The following is a 16,515-nucleotide window of genomic DNA, read 5'->3' as shown; positions in this document are numbered from 1 at the left end:
GACCATACAAGTTCAACTTTCCAAAGTAGTCTCTACATGGTGTTTTTAAAGTGTTAAGAGTAGAAGCAAGAGGCAGGTAAAGGAAGTGCCGTTTTTACACGGTAACTTTAGACTTGTGACAGCCTTCAAACTGATCAGTGCAGGGCACACGTGCTACTAAATGAACAGTGTAAGAGCAAACAGGACATAAATGGAATAATCTAGAGCTATAAGGGCCCTAAAGAAATGAGGCCAAAAAGACTGTCTGGCCCCCAAAACTGGTGTGTTCCACCCGAGAGCAGGGTGGGAGACCCCAGGTACTCCCAGCTGTGCCCGGCCACCCCCACTGTCTGCCACCAGAATCTGTCATTCCCACTCTCGCTATGACCTCCCTGCCAGTCATGGGAATCCCCAGACCACTACCTACTTTAAGCACTCAGATGCTCAAATCTAAGCAATTACCATAATTCTCTAAATGATCTCCTTACCTATAGTTTCTACTCTTCTCAATCATTCATATTATTACTGACAAGAATTAATTAAGCATAAAACATTTTATTCATCTCTCCTCAACCCAGACCAAAAGTCTTCAATCACTCCTGTGTTTACAGAGTATCACCTACCTGTTGTTTCAGTGTTTTTAAAATACAGCCCTCAATACATCTCTGGCTATATTTCATAAACCTGTCACTGTTCAACAGTTAGTATGCAAATGAGTTGAAAGTAAAATTGAAATACAATGCAAAAAAAGAACAGGGAAGTATATCAATATTCGTATAGAAAGCTCTCTTAAAATATATTAGGAAGAAAAACAGAATGTCAGCAGCGTGAACATGACACTATATACTGTATAAAGTACTTCTCAATTTAAGCAAAGTCTGGGAGAGTACACACCAAGTCGACAATGCTATTTATCACTCGCCTAATGAATCTCAAAGTTGGTCAGAAGACTCCTGGGGTCCCCAAGCCCCTTCTGAAGGCATGCGGGTCAAAACTGTTCTTCTCACAAGAAGGCCTCATTTGCCTTTTTCATTGCTGTCTCATGAGCACACGACGGAGTTTGCTAAATGATGTGTGTGTCTGTGCATGTGAGAGAGATCCCGAAACACTTAACGCAGAGGCAGACAGGACAATGCAACTGTCTTTTATTAATCCAGATATGAAAGAAATTTAAAAAAAATGCAAAAATTAAAAAAGAGAACACAGCACAGTAATTGTAATAAGAGAACAACAGGGGAGAGCAGAAGCCAGAGACAGCACAAGTGATACTTCGGGAGTGGCGAGGAATTAGGAGGGAGGCGACCACCAGATGAAATTCTGATGAGGAAGCAGATGTGGGAGGATGCAGATCTTCCGTCTGGAAGAAGAGCACAGACAAAAGCACAGCAAAGTGGACAACAGCGTGACAATTCTGGGAAAACAGACACCACTTGGTGTGAGTGCAGTGAATGCACTGGAGTGAGGATACCAGGGACAAGGAGGTTACATAGGTCGCCCAGAGGGTTGTATCTGCCAAGCTCATGAGCCTGGACGGCCTCATGCTGTGGACCCTGGGATGCTAGGAGAGGTGGGCAGGGGGGGCCCTGGACAGGCCACTCTGCAGGATAAGCTCCAGGACAGGAACCTGAGGGCAAGGAGCCCAGCCGGGAACTGTGGGGGTAGGAGATGCTAGAGGTTTCACCACAGCTGTGGGACTGGGTGCAGATCCTTAAATGCAATATTTAGAAATAAAAATGGAATGTTCTTGAGCTCTTGTTACAACTGACAGAGCACATATGTTTTTCTCTCCTGCCCCTGAAGCCCCATTCAAATGAGAGTGAAGTAAAACAAAACGACACCGACAAACAGAAATAAAGAGTAGATAAGAGATGTCTGGGGAACTGAAAAGCAAATACAGGAAAGTAAACCGGAGCCTGGAAGCTGGACAAGGGAGGACACAGGACAGGACTCCTCTGCTCACACCTCCAGGGCTCTGGAGACAAGGGGGGTCTGAGGAGCAGCAGCTATACCCCTAACTGTGCCAACAGTCAGGGCCTCTGCACCTCCACTTGCTCCTGCCACCAAAGCAGGTGACAGGATCAGTTTTCAGATGACTTGGACCAGAGACGCGCTGGACTCAAGGATACCAGGCAGAGCTCAGGTAGGACAAAGTTTCACAAAGACTTTGTGAAATGTATTCGCATGCATTTTCAGATTCAACTAACAACAATTTTTACAGTCTTAATAATGCAAAGTAAAACTATGGATTCAGCTGATCAGCTGCTGATTTTGTTTACAAAATCCAGAGAGGACAAGCAGCATGGGTGTGGTGCAATGAGTAGGTGCATGCAGATGGTGGAGTGGGGTCCCCCAGAAGGTGGCCACTTGGAAAGCGCTAAATTTGCATTTCCACACTCTAAAGTCTAGACAGTGTTGGAAACTGGGAAGTCAGGGCAGCAGTGGAGCCACGGTAACTGGGAAACAGAGGTCAAGACAGCTGCAGCAAGATGCACGGGTAGAGAGGCGTTACTTCTGGAGAACAGGAACTGGGACCACTGTTCACTCCAAGCCTCATAATAATAGCTGACTTCTCTCTTTCCTGTGTGTGAGGGGCCCTCTCTCCATAACAGGATGGGAACAGGAAACCAGGCGTTCTGTTTCAAAGGACTCTGGCTGGCACAATAGGGAGAGAAATGGCACCTACACCAAGACAGAGAATGAAGTCAGGAAGTCATTCACAGAGGACGGTGAGTTCAGGTCTGGACCTATCTAAAGTTAGGTGCTACGCTTCATCCACAAGAAGGTCTAACATGGAGAGGCCACACTGAGAATAAAGAGAGAGATGTGCCTAACATTCAAATCCCCTCCACGGCCTGCGGGAGGACATCCCTGCCTCTGAGCTTCCCCTCCTCAGAGATCCCAACCACACAGGCATCACCCTGTCTCCGGCCCCAACCTTTCGTTCCTCACAAAGCTGGTCCCCCAGATCTCTGAATACCTAGATCCTTCACATCTTTGTTTCAGCTCAAGTCTCCAACTCCAAGAGGCCTCCCCAGCCACCATGTCAGTAGGGTCACCAACTACAAATGGGCCCCATGGCAAAGCCCATCCTGTTCCCTTCAGAGGATTCAACAAACCCCGCACTTACACAACCTGTTTCTTTCATTAAAACTCAGTTCCACAAAGGGAGTGAAGACAAACAGTCACTAAGTAAGTGATCTTATACTTAGTACTAGTCATCAGGGAAATACACACTAAAGCCAGAGGGGATCCTCAAATGTACAATTAATTGATTTATTTTTATTTATTTATTTTTTTAGAGAGAGAAAAAGAGTTCAAGCAACAGGGGGAGGAAGAGGGAGAAACTCTGAAGCAGACTCCCTGTTGAATGCAGAGCCTGATTCAGGGCTCAGGATCCCAAGACCACAACCTAAGCCAAAATCATTTCAATCAACTGCCGACTGAACCATCCAGGCATCCTTGGTTAATGGATTTTGAGTCTTGTCAAAATTAGGGACTAAAATCAATAGCAAAGAATCATCTTTTCAACAAATGGTGCTTGAACAAGCAGATACCAACGCAAAAAAAGGATGAAATCAGACCCCTACCTCACACCATGCACAGAAACTAACCCAGATGGATCAAAGACCTAAGTTGTCTGAACTAACTATAAAATTCTCAGAAAATATAGAAGTAAATATTTCTGATCTCCCGATTTGCCAATGGTTCCTTAAATGACATCAAAAGCACAAGAAACAAAAAATAAATTGGACCTCACAAAGATCAGAACCATTTGTTTCAAAGGAAACTGTAAAGGGCGTATAAAAATAACAGACACAATGAGAGAAAATACTTATGAATCATACATGATATGGATATATGTGCTACAGCCCTACAATGGAATATTATTTGATAATAAAAAATGAAGCAAAATTCTGATACATGCTACAAACATGGAGGAATCTTGACAATATTATTTTAAGAGAAAGAAGCCAGGCACAAAGACCACAAATTGTCTGATTCCACTTCCATGACATGTTCAGAAGGAGCAAACCCAAACCTATGGAGCCAGAGACTGATTAGTATTTGCCCTACACCGTGGGATTGGAGGGTGGTGGAAAGGGTACAAGGTTGCAGTCTAGGGTGATGAGAATGTTTTAAATTGTGTTGGTGGCTGCAAAACTTTGTGAATATATTAAAAAACACTGAATCGTAGGGGCACCTGGCTACTCAGTAGAGCATGTGACTCTTGATCTCAAGGTCATGAGTTCAAGCCCCATGTTGGATACAGAGTTTACTCAAAAACAATAACAAAGGGCACCTGCTGGCTCAGTAGGTTTAGCATCAGACTCCTGATTTCAGCTTAGGTCATGATCTCAGGGTTGTGAGATCCAGCCCCACGTAGGGCTCCAGGCTTATCAGGGGGTCTGCTTGAGATTATTTCCCTCTGTCCCTCCCCAAACTCACAGACATGCACGTGCACGCTCTCTCTCAAATAAATAAATTTTTAAAACACAACAAAAACAAAAACAAAAAAAAAAGTCACCAAATTGTACACTTTTGATGGCTGAATTATATTCCAAAAAACTGCTACAAAAAAAATAAACACATGATATACTACTACATATCCACTAGCATGGCTACAATTAAAGACTGATAAATCCCAAGTGTTGGTGAAAATGTGAAGCAAATGGAACATTCATGTACTGCTGGTAGGAATGAAAAACAGTCTGGGTAACGGCCCAAGAGTGATGAAAACATACAAGGACACAGCATGATTATTCACTGCAACTTTAGTCATAATAACCAAAATCCAAAAACTATCCAAACGTCCATTAACAGGTGACTGGGTAGACAAACTGTGGTATATCCATATAATAGAATCTTACTCAGCTATTAAAAAAATTAAAATATTGATACATATAACAACAAAGATAAATGTTTCAAAAATATGATGTTGAACAAAAGAAGCCAGGCACAAAATAACACATACTAGATGATTTCCATTATATAACACCCTGGAATAAGTAAAGCTACGCTGCAGTGCCAGAAACCAAGCAGCCCTGCAGTGTGACCCTGTAAAAGGTACAAGGGCCTTGGGGCAGGGAAGGTGACTGCAAAGGGATACAAGGGAACTTCCTGGGACGATGAAAATGTTCGCAATATTTTGACTGTGACAGTGGTGGTAACATGGGTGTGTACATTTGTCAAAACTCAGCGCGTGGACAACTTCAAAGGGGTACACTTCATTTTATATAAATATTATTTGTGTAAGGTTGTTTTTTTTAAACAAAGTAATCACCTAAGCCTGCAGAAAGCCAGCCACGAACGAGGTAGGCGGAATAATGGATCTAATGAAAGAAGTGAGAATCAGGCATCACTAATGAAGAGAACAAGGAGAGAAATACTTCTCAGGAATGCTTCTTTTTAAGCAAAGGTCTGCTAATGCCCATGTGTACCCTGAGCAGGGCCTACTGGCTGCTTGTTACTCACATGAAATGTCACCTATTTCCCACTGTTCTAGGCAACAAAACAGCACATGGGTGTGGCCGGGAAGCACCCTGACATAGGTCTTGGAAGAAAAGAATAACTGCACCATCACATCCATGATATTTAAGTCACAGTCAGAGACCTTAAAGCTCAGCCAGCTCACAAGAACCTCACACCAATCCTGGCGGATAAGTACTGTCGCATCATCTGCTCACATCTGACAAATGAAGACACTGAGGCTCACGGGACATCATTTGCCCAAGTTCACAAAACTCCTAAGTATCCTGTACTAGTCAGTAGTTGGGGGAAAGGCTTGATTCAGCTGGGTAAAATGTGTGCCTGACCCAGGCGACATAGTTGTGGAAGACAGCTTCTCCTTAATGGCGAGGAGTGTCCCAACAATTTATCTGTGACTTGGTATTGTGGAAAGACGCAGACACGCTTCCTGAATCCACCTCTCACAACAAAGAAACAAAGGGCCCCTAACTGGTGATGTCATTCTGTGCATGCAAACAACTTGTGTGTCCACATGCCTACTGAAATACTGCACAGACACTTCACTAAAACCCCTATTTATCAGGCACTCAATCAAAATCTACTTAATAAACAACAACCAAAAAAAAAGTCTCATGGGTTGGCTTTTTGCTTTCCTTCAGAAATGTAAAATAACACTATCCTCCCATCTAGTGGTCACGCAGAAAAGTGTTTCAAGAGATGCCCTTAACTTGATCTTCAACTGTTGCTCCTTCAGAGCCAACAGGGGACAAGGCAGCATGTGTCATCCTCCCCTCTGGGAAGCCCTGCCTGGGCTCCACTCCAAAGAGCTCTTTCTCCCCGGAGAGCTAAGGAATGGTGGCACTTCCCACTGCGCGCCTGCTCCGCCGCCCCTCCCACCCCACCCTCAGGACAAACTCTCCACTGCAAGGGGATGGGCTCGCAGTTATGCCAAACACACCCAGTGTCAGCAGCCCACTCCGCGTCGCCTTCACTCACTACCTCTTCAAAAGCTAGGGCAGTGGAAAAGGCTCTGACCTGTGGGGGAAGAAATCCCTTTCAACAGTAAAACCGAACAAGAGAACATGGAGGGCCTCCCTCAGGGGATGAGGAAGGAAGAGGGACGATGCGCGCCTTCGCCTGGCACAGAGCAAACCCGCGGTCACGGTGGGGCTCACAGTCAGGAACCATGGACACAAAACCACTGGTGAAGCAGTATTCTGGACTCAAATTCTCTCTCACTTTTAAAAAATTCAAAGACCTTAAAGTTTTTTTTAGTGTGAGTTAGACTTAAGGATATTTTTTGTAACAAAACTGAGTTCTTAAAATATGTAATTAATTCACTTAAAAACAACAAGAATAAAAATCAATACATGTCAACACAACTGACCCCTGACCCACAGAAGTACCTGAACCATGATTTGAGAACTACTGCTCTAAAGCTACAAGAAACACATTATTCTGATATTATTTACGGAGTCACTCATGAATATTAGGTCGTATTTTCTCAGTAAACCTACACTAACAGGAAAAAAATGTCTTTTATTCGAGTTGATGTTTTAATTGGTAACAGTAGATAAATTTGGGTGTTGCTTTGCTTTGTTTTTAACCAAAAGGGGAACACTGAAAGTCTGCCACAAACAGAAAAACCTAATTGGCAGGTTCTTAAGAGCACCTATCTTACTAACACACAAGCTTTTAATGACATGAAAAGGTTTAAAACTTTAAACGTTTAAGGATAATTCTGAACTCTGTGAGCCCATTCCCACCACTCCAGCAACCCGTCTTACATGTGCTCTCAACATAAGGTAAGAAGTCTGCCCTTCCAGCCTTCCCTCCCACCTGACAATCCTGTCCTAGAGCCACACAGGCGAGGCAAGGGCAGACACCTGCAAGGTTTGTAGATGGATGGGGAGCGCTTCTCCACTGGGGGGCTTCCCAGAGCCTGCCAACGGGGCATCCGTGGGGGGGATGGCCCAGCCTGTGGTGCTGGGGCCCAGGCAGGCAGAGTATGAACAGGTGTAGAGGGTTCCCACCTGTGGGGGCCAGGCGGGGTGAGGAGGACATCTGTACAGGGAAGGGCACTGCCCTGAAGAGACTGGTCACCTACCTACTCAATTAACTGCCCTGCTAACAAGGATAACAGGAGCCCGGGTCCTCACAGTCGGACAGTCGGAGAAGAGAACTACAAACACTGGGGAGAAGAATATGAGGACCAGAATGAACCCCTGGTTTGGGAGTGATGCTGCAGATATCAGTGGGAACCTGGTTCACTACACACAGAGCTATAACTACACGGGCACAGTACGCACGGGTATCGCGATCTCTGTCCACGCACAGGGTGCGGCAGGGCACGGTAGCACCCAGATGATGGGTTCAAAACACCATTTCTAGTATAAGGAACCAGGCATCCCTGGAGAAATGGCTGAATCCAGGGCTGGGACAGAGAAGGTACAAGCAGAGTTAGGATTAAATTGTTGTCAGAGAATCATGGGAAACAGGTAAAATAACACAGAAGTCATCTTGGATGGGTGACCCTGGGCAATCAAAGACAATCTAAACCTTAAAAGAAATGAAGACAGTAATGGATTACAATCCAGTGAATAAAGCAGGGAGACACACGCTCTCACACACAATGATGAGGACAGTCAGTGACGTAGTTGAAAGTACCTCCCCTCAAATGCCACACTAAATGTGGTATGGGGGGGAACATATACCCCCCCCCACGGTGCGGCGGCCTGGCAGGCACAACCGTGACCACCACCAGCACCACCAGCAGCACCACACACCGGGAGGGAGGGGGCACGAAGAACCCATCTCAGCTTCCTGAGCCTTCCTGCAAGAGATGCAGGACTCAGATAATCTCACTAGGAAACACCAGGTGATCCCAAACTGAGGGACAACGCACAGCACAACTCACCATCTTCCACAACATTAAAAGGACAAAAGCCGAAGAAAGACGGAGGCACAGCCCAAGTGAGGGACCAGGAGACAGGCCGCCCGGATGCAGAGGGCATGTCTGCAGGGGGCTGGGAGCCGGGCGCTGTGAGGTGCACGACTCCAGCAGCGGGTGAGACCACGGCGGACTCAGAACTCAACGGCGGGGGTGCGTCTGTGTGGACCTCCTAACATGAGTGGCCGCGTGGGTCATGCAAGAAAATGTGCTCGTCTGTAGGAGGCATGAGATGCAGCGGTGGTGGGGCGTCTGGCAATGATCCGCTCTTGGGCAGGCAAACACAAATGCTGTGAACTGTGTTTCCAACTTATCCATTAGGTCAGCCATCCTCAACAGAACGGAGGGGTGACAGCCAAGTTGACCTTTATTCCTTTTGCCTTTACTTCTTCTTCAATATAAAATTGTCTAATGTTCAAAGGAACCGTCAGAATTTATCAGTTGCTGTTTCACAGCAATATGCCCTCAGAAAAAACATGCCCAGAAAGAGCTCAACAAAACGGGATTCTAGTGACACCTAGTGACCTTACATACTTACTGTCCACAATTTTAGTGGGAAACAAGCTATAGCCTGCACAGGCCGTAAATGAAGAATAAACGTGACATATAAAATAATGGTCAGTTCAGCCTTTACCTCTAAGTTCTGTTGAAAAACATTCAAGCTCACTAAAAATCAAGGAAATGCAAATGAAATAAATTTTATTTTTTTCATCAACAAAGTAGGAAAGATTTAAAAAGACAATTTGCAGTATGAGTAACAGTTATGGGAAACAAGTGTTCTCTTACACTGAAGGGAATTTAGCGCACTCTTTCTGGAAGGTATTAGGACAGTATTTATCATAAATTTAAGTAGGTGAGCCCTCTGAACTGAAAAATTGACTTTTGGAATCTAAACCTGTGAAAAAACTTACACATCTGCAAGAAGTGATGCACACACAGACATTCAGTGTTGTACTATTTCTGACTAGAAAGAGAAAGAAATAGAGAACTTCGTATTCATTAATAGATCAGTTACACAAATCACTTGATATCTCTTATAAAAGACTGCATATGTTTTAAAAAATGAGATCTATCACTACGTACAAACATTGGAGTATGTTCTCTAATGTTAACCAAAAAAGTTTACGTGCATTCCATTAAAAAAATAAAACCTACATATTTCCACGGATGCACATATAAATATGGGCGTATAAATGTTTAAGTATGCATTTTTTATGTGTTTAGTAAAATGTCTGAAACTATACTCCAAATTCTCAGGAGTCGGTCTCCCCCCATATGAGGGGAGGGGAGATAAGGCAAGAGGTAGGTGGGGACTTTTCATATTAAAAAGATACACACATTTTAATCTAAACACACTCAATTCCAAAGGAAGTCTGTCTTCAAGATAGCAAAAGAAAATACAAAATCCGTAATTAGTTCTATAGAATAATTAAAGTCTGAATGCATTACAACAAACAATAAAAAAAGAATTTGTCTTAAAAATATGATTAAGTTCATTTTAAAGGGACTTAACATGATTACTTTTGGGTAATAAAAATTATTTGAGTTTCCATGCTCCCCTTAAGAAACAAGGGCTCAGCAGGAGCAATAAGAGAGAGGAGATAAAGCAGAAAGGGGAATTAGACGACAAACTACCAACGAAAGCAAGATGGCAGGACTCTCAGGGAAGAAACTGAGAATTCCCCTGTCAGGATCCAGAGCTGAGAAGCCTCACCTCTTTTCAGGACAAGGATGCCTGTCAGATTGCATTTCCACCCAAGCATCTCCACTAACTGCAGGCTTTGAGGAAAGGTCTGTTTTCTGAACACTCCCCTTGCCCACATTCTAATATGACCATTTCCTGGTAGCTCACCATCACTTCCCCAAGAAATTTTCTCGGTATCTCTAGATTAATGTAAGTAAAACCTCCTCTGTTCATTAGTTGACAGGACAATACTTACTGAGTACCTACAATGAGCCAGGACATGTGCTAGATACTTAGTGGAAACACAACCATAAAACAAGATAAACATGAGGACTGCACCTACAGAGTTCATATATAATGGAAAGACTAAAATGCATGATTAGGTAAACAGGCAGGCAAACAGATAGACAAATGAATCACACTGTAGGGTATACACTCAGAAAATACAAAAATACTAATTCAAAGGGATAGGTTTATCCTATGTTTACTGCAGTATTATCTACAATAGCCAAACTATGAAAGCAGCCCAAGTGTCCACTAATAGATGAATGGTTAAAGGAGATGTGGTGTATATACACAATGGAGGATTATTCAGCCAGAAAAAGAGAACAAAATCTTGCCATTTGCAATGCATGGATGGAGCTAAAGAGTATTATATTAAGTGAAATAAGTCTGAGAAAGACAAATATCATATGATTTGACTCATATGTGGAAAAAAGAGAATAAGCAATAAAAAAAGAGAGGAGAAAGAGAGAGAAATCAAGAAATAGGCTCTTAACTGTAGAGAACACACAGAGTGATGGTCACCAGAGGGGAGGTGGGTGGCAGATGTGGGAAATAAGTGATGGGGATTAAAGAGTACACTTAGTGTGATGAAAAAATAAATTTTAATTTAAAAAAGACAAATGAACAAAAGTTCTAATAGCACAAAAAGGAAAGGAGTTGAGACCAAACCACCAGGAGGACTGTTCTGTGGGCCATATGGTCTCTGTGATGCTACTCAATTCCAGGTATGTGCAAGAGCAGCTATTCACAACACGTAATCAAATGTGCATGGCTGTGTTCCAGGAAAATTTTACCTATGGACACTGAGATTTGGATTTTACATCATTTTCATGTGTTAGGAAATACTCTTGATTTTCTCCCCAAACTTTAAAACCGCAAAAACCACTGTTAGCTCAAGAGCCATAGAAAAAAACAGGTTGGTGGGCTGCATTTGGCCCACCAGCCACAGTTCACTGTTTCTGCTTGGGACCGTGCAATTCTGAGCCATTTTATCTCAACAGGAACAATGTTTAACTGATTTACATGTTAGAAGTGTTGCACTTGCTAACGTACAAGGGGTGAAACGAAAGGGACAAAGGGACGGGCAGGAGGCAATGGAGTAATGTGTCAAGATGATAGTTGTCTGGACTAAGGGGGACACTTAGAGACAAAGATCCACAACATCTATTCTGAGATACAATCAATAGGCCATTTTAATGCACAATGAGATGAGGGAGCTGCCTGATATTGATTCCTCCCCCACAATCTCCCATAAAAAGACAACATTTTTAAAAATCAAAGTGAAGGACACACATGACCTACATTTTCACCAAAACTTCAAAAGATGTATTACATAGAAAAATAACCCAAGTTTCAAAATAACAGCAAGTTTGTGGATGCAGAAAGCGGGGAGGAAAGGCTTATTACTCCACAGAGAGAGTGGAGGGGCCTGGAGCATCAGAAGCAGCACATGTAGCATAACTCAGAAAAAGAGTAAGTTGGCATTAAATGCTGAAATACAGAGCAGGAGTGGTTCACAGTACCTGATAGAGGCAAGAGGCCCAGAAGTGACAGGCTCTGAGGAGAGGTAATCAACTGTACTGAGAAGGAGTCATAACCCTGAGACAGAGAGCAGTGGAGCAACCAAGAGGAATATATTCAGGGATCCTACGGAAACAAAAGGCAAACACTTCCCCCTCACCATCAACATCATCCACAAAAGGAACTATGTGGAGAGCAGAACAGCGCTTGGATATTAGGAACCTTGCCTGTAAAATAAAAGAAAACAGAACAATGCAGACCACATCCATAAAAAAAACTGGAAAAGAAAATGCAAATCAAACCATTTCAACTGATGAAAATCCCCCTGCTGTCAAAAATAAAAACAGAGCTGAAAAATGTAACACAAATGTCACGTCTAAATCAAATACTGCCCCAAAGATACAGATGTAATGAAACGCCAGGACACCTGCACCCCAATGTTCACAGCAGCAATGTCCACAATAGCCACACTGTGGAAGGAGCCTCGGTGTCCATCGAAAGATGAATGGATAAAGAAGATGTGGTCTATGTATACAATGGAATATTCCTCAGCCTTTAGAAACGACAAATACCCACCATTTGCTTCAACGTGGATGGAACTCGAGGGTATTATGCTGAGTGAAGTAAGTCAATCGGAGAAGGACAAACATTATATGGTCTCATTCATTTGGGGCATATAAATACTAGTGAAAGGGAATATAAGGGAAGGGAGAAGAAATGTGTGGGAAATATCAGAAAGGGAGACAGAACATAAAGACTCCTAACTCTGGGAAACGAACTAGGGGTGGTGGAAGGGGAGGAGGGCGGGGGATGGGGGTGACTGGGTGATGGGCACTGAGGGGGGCACTTGACAGGATGAGCCCTGGGTGTTATTCTGTATGTTGGCAAATTGAACACCAATAAAAAAATAAATTTATTATAAAAATAAAAAAAATAGAATCTAGTTTGATAAAAAAAATAAATAAATCAAATACTGTCAAATACGTATTTGGGGAACTATATCCATCCCTGTCTGTATATGTGAAATATTTCTTAAGTCATAAGTATAAAAACTATGAACATCAAAACAGGAAAATATTAAACAACAGTTGGTTAAACTCAGCCAAAAGAAGACAAGACAAAATCATATCAGAAGTGAACACTTAGAGGGGCAGCCCGGGTGGCCCAGTGGTTTAGCGCCACCTTCAGCCCAGGGTGTGATCCTGGAGACCCAGGATCAAGTCCCACATCGGGCTCCCTGCATGGAGCCTGCTTCTCTCTTTGCCTGTGTCTCTGCCTCTGTCTTTCTGTGTTTCAAATGAAAGAATAAATGAAATCTTAAAAAAAAAAAAAAAGGTGAACATTTAACTATAATATGCCAAAGAAGAAACAGCTTCAAATGAAAACTTAATAAAAAATACTGAAGAAGGTTGAGGGGCAGGGGGAGAAGGGGAATAAAAATAGCATTCAGAAAGAAGTAAAAAGGTCAAAATGGTTGAAATTAAAAGTAAAGGGGGACCAATATACATATAATTGAAGCCCTTGAAGAAGAAAAGCAAAACAGTAAAACAGTCATATTTAAAACTATAAGAACATTTTCCAGAAATAGGAAGACCTGAATCTCTTGAAAAGGCCAACCTAGAATTGGAATCTACTGGATCAATTTACAAGAGAAAACAACTAGATTATTAAAGGAGGGGGGAGGGATCCCTGGGTGGCGCAGGCGGTTTAGCGCCTGCGTTGGCCCAGGGCACGTTCCTGGAGACCCGGGATTTCGAGTGCCACATCGGGCTCGCCGCGTGCACTGGGAGGCATGCTTCTCATAAAAATCAAAACAAGCAAAAAACTATCAACACCCACCCACCCCACTCTCTCCCCGCATCTCTCACTCACCCTTCCTGTGGACTATCCCAAATCTATACAACCAACAAAAATAACTAACTCACGGCGGGGGGACAAACCATCTTAGTCCCCAGGGCCGAATGCTCACAAACTTACAAGCGGAAACGCATTAGCCGCCTAGTCTCAGATGCTTAATCCCAACATACACCACAAGGTCCCACATGGAGTTTAGTCCTTAAAACCAACTCTCCTTGCCAAATGCACAAGACACAGTCAATCCACCAACTATACCTTCTGCAGACTAATTCAAAGCCACCGCGCCTAGACGTCCAACACCCAAAACAAACCGACTAACTCTCTTCACTCACGGCACAAAAACGTGCACCGCCGGGGCACACCCGTGGCCCCTTTTGACCGACGTGTTGTGGATGCGCGTTGCTGATTCCACTGCGGTAAAGCAGTCTGTGGGAGTGGTGGTGATGGGCAGCTTAACCTCCAACAGAGGGACTTGCCATCTTTCTGGCCAAGGAACTCGGGGAATCCCCCGGCAAGTAGGGTTACCAGAGAACAAGGCAAGGACCCAGGACACAAGCCAGGGAAAAGGAACCTCAGGTTCTGAGCATAAAAGCCCACCTCCCTGGCTGACCCCTGACCTACAAGTACCTCAGGAAAACTGACATCAGCCTGGTTAATCTCAGGGCAGAGGACTAGCAGTTCATCTCCTGTATGGCTAGCATCACCAAGGCTTGAAGAACTCGGAGAATCAAAGCAAATGCCCACCACAGGTCTGCATTTTAATGCTAAACAAGTTAAGTGCTTGCTAAAACAAAGTCAACACTCTTCAGAGCAATATAAAAGATTGCAGAGTCTAACATTTAGTGTCCAAAACAAAACTCTAAGTTAAAAGGTCACATTAAAACCCAGAAAATGTGACACATCCCTAAGATAAAACAACAGATGCCAACCCTGAAATGCTGGATTTATGAGACAAGGGACTGAAGGATCTACTGTCACTGTACTCTGCAAGAGAACGGAAAACACACATAAGGAAAGATAGGAAAAGCAAAACATACATAAAGAGCCAGGTGCAAATGCCAGAGATGTAAAATACATGTGCCCAAAATTTACTAAATGTACTTAATGACAGAAAAAAGTTGATGAAGAAAAGAGTCAATTAACTTGAAGAAGGATCAATATGAAGGAAAAAAATAACAAAAATAATTAACAAAAACTAGGGCATCAGGGACAAGTAAGGATGTTTCAAAGACAGCATTACAATTATGTAATACTTTTTGCAATTATGGCCCACAGGTCACCCTGGCTCACCACCTGTTTTTTTTTTTTTAAAGATTTTATTTATTTATTCATAAGAGATAGAGAAGCCTAGACACAGGAAGAGGGAGAAAAGCAGGCTCCCTGCAGGGAGCCTGATGCAGGACTCGATCCCAGGACCCTGAGATCACACCGAGCCAAAGGCAGATGCTCACTTGCTGAGCCACTCAGGTGCCTACCACCTGGTTTTAAGATAAACTTTTACTGCAACACAGCCACCTCCGCTTGTTTGCTGCTTCTCTAGAGGCTCCTTTCACACTACAAGAGCCGAGTAGTTAAATAAAGACCATATGGCCCCCAAAGCCTAAAATAAAGGCATACCTCATCTTACTGTACTTGGCATATTTGTACTTCCTGTGCTTTATGAACTAGGTTTGTGGAAACCCCACACAAAGCAAGTCTATCAGCACTATTTTCCCAACTTTATCTGTTCACTTAATGTCTCATTTTGGTAATACTCCCAATATTTCAAACTTTTTCATTATTTTATTTTTATGGTGATCTGTGATCACTGATCTTTAATGTTACTACTGTCATTATTCTGGGGTTTCACGAACCACACCAACCTAAGAAGCCAGAACAAGTCAAAAAACTACACCAGTTAAGCCATGAATGCAAGGGAAAAGTTCTTGAAGGAAAATAAAAGGGCCAGTGAACACACAAATGATAAGAAAGGGAAGCAGCCTTATCACTGATACAGAGAACGACTCAGTGGTCTGGAGAACGACTGATACAGAGAACGACTCAATGGTCTGGACTGAGGATCAAATCAGCCACAACATTCCCTTAAGCCCAAGCCTGACCCAGAGCAAGGCCCTAACTCTGTTCGGTTCTAGGACGGCTGGGAGAGGGCAGGAGGCTGTAAGAAACATCTGAAGCAGCAGAGGCTGGGTAGCGGGTTTGAGGGAAGAAGCCTCCTCCACCACGTGAAAGCACAGGTGACGCAGCAGGGGCTGATGGAGAAGCTGCAGCAGGTCCTCCGGAAGGCTCAAGAGTTCAGGAAGGTGGAGGCTACGCTCAAGCCCAGATCTTCAGTGTAGACCCGACAGCCTTCTGTTGGAAGAAGATGCCATCTGGGACTTTCACAGCCGGACAGAAGTCAGAGCCTGGCTTCAAAGCTGCAAAGGACAGGTGTGGCCTCTCCTGCGAGGGGTAACGCAGCTGGGGACTGCAGATGGGAGCCAGGGCCCACCCACCATTCTGAACGTCCCAGGGCCCTTCGGAATGATGCCACATCTACTCTGCCCGTGCCCCATACATGGAACAACACGGCCTGCGTGGCGGGACATCTGTTTACAACGCACTTCACTGAATACGAAACCCACTGCGGAGATCAAATGCTCCGAGAAAAGGATTTCTTTCAAAATACCGCTGCTCACTGACCGTGCACCTGGTCACGCAAGGGCTCTGAGGGAGACAGACAATGAGATTAACGTGGTTTTCATGTCTGCTAATGCAGCATCCATCCTGCAGCCCA

The 16,515-nt window shown here is 43.8% G+C and overlaps 1 protein-coding gene across 5 annotated transcripts in view; it reads right to left on the bottom strand.

Moving 5' to 3' along the window:
- MCPH1 (microcephalin 1) overlaps nucleotides 1-16,515 on the bottom strand; it is a 229,912-nt gene that overhangs the window by 198,006 nt on the left and 15,391 nt on the right. The gene's annotated exons all lie outside the window — the stretch shown is intronic.

Source organism: Nyctereutes procyonoides, unplaced genomic scaffold, assembly GCF_905146905.1.
Source record: "Nyctereutes procyonoides isolate TBG_1078 unplaced genomic scaffold, NYPRO_anot_genome, whole genome shotgun sequence".
Lineage (NCBI taxonomy): Eukaryota > Metazoa > Chordata > Mammalia > Carnivora > Canidae > Nyctereutes > Nyctereutes procyonoides.
Note: the sequence above shows the minus strand (reverse complement) of the source record. Positions and strands in the feature narration are given on the sequence as shown.